This window comes from Athene noctua, chromosome 11, assembly GCF_965140245.1.
Source record: "Athene noctua chromosome 11, bAthNoc1.hap1.1, whole genome shotgun sequence".
NCBI classification, from domain to species: Eukaryota; Metazoa; Chordata; class Aves; order Strigiformes; family Strigidae; genus Athene; species Athene noctua.
The window spans coordinates 5,935,000-5,935,253 of NC_134047.1; positions in this window are offsets into that span (position 1 = coordinate 5,935,000).

The following is a 254-nucleotide window of genomic DNA, read 5'->3' on the forward strand; positions in this document are numbered from 1 at the left end:
GGGGGCGGGGAGGCGGGCTGGCGCGCGCGCGCCGCGTCCCATTCAAAGCTCCCAATGGTGGCGGGGGGGGCGGGGCGCGGTGACAGAAGGGCGGGGCGCGGGGGGGCGGGGCTCGGCCGGCGGGGCGGGCGGCGTCCCGCGGAACGGCGCGGGGGGCGGCGGCGGCGCGGGCGGCTGTAAATACGCGGGCGGCGGCGGCGCTAGTTTCGCCTGTAGGCTGGCGCCGCCCCGGCCTCAGATAACCGAGCCCGGGG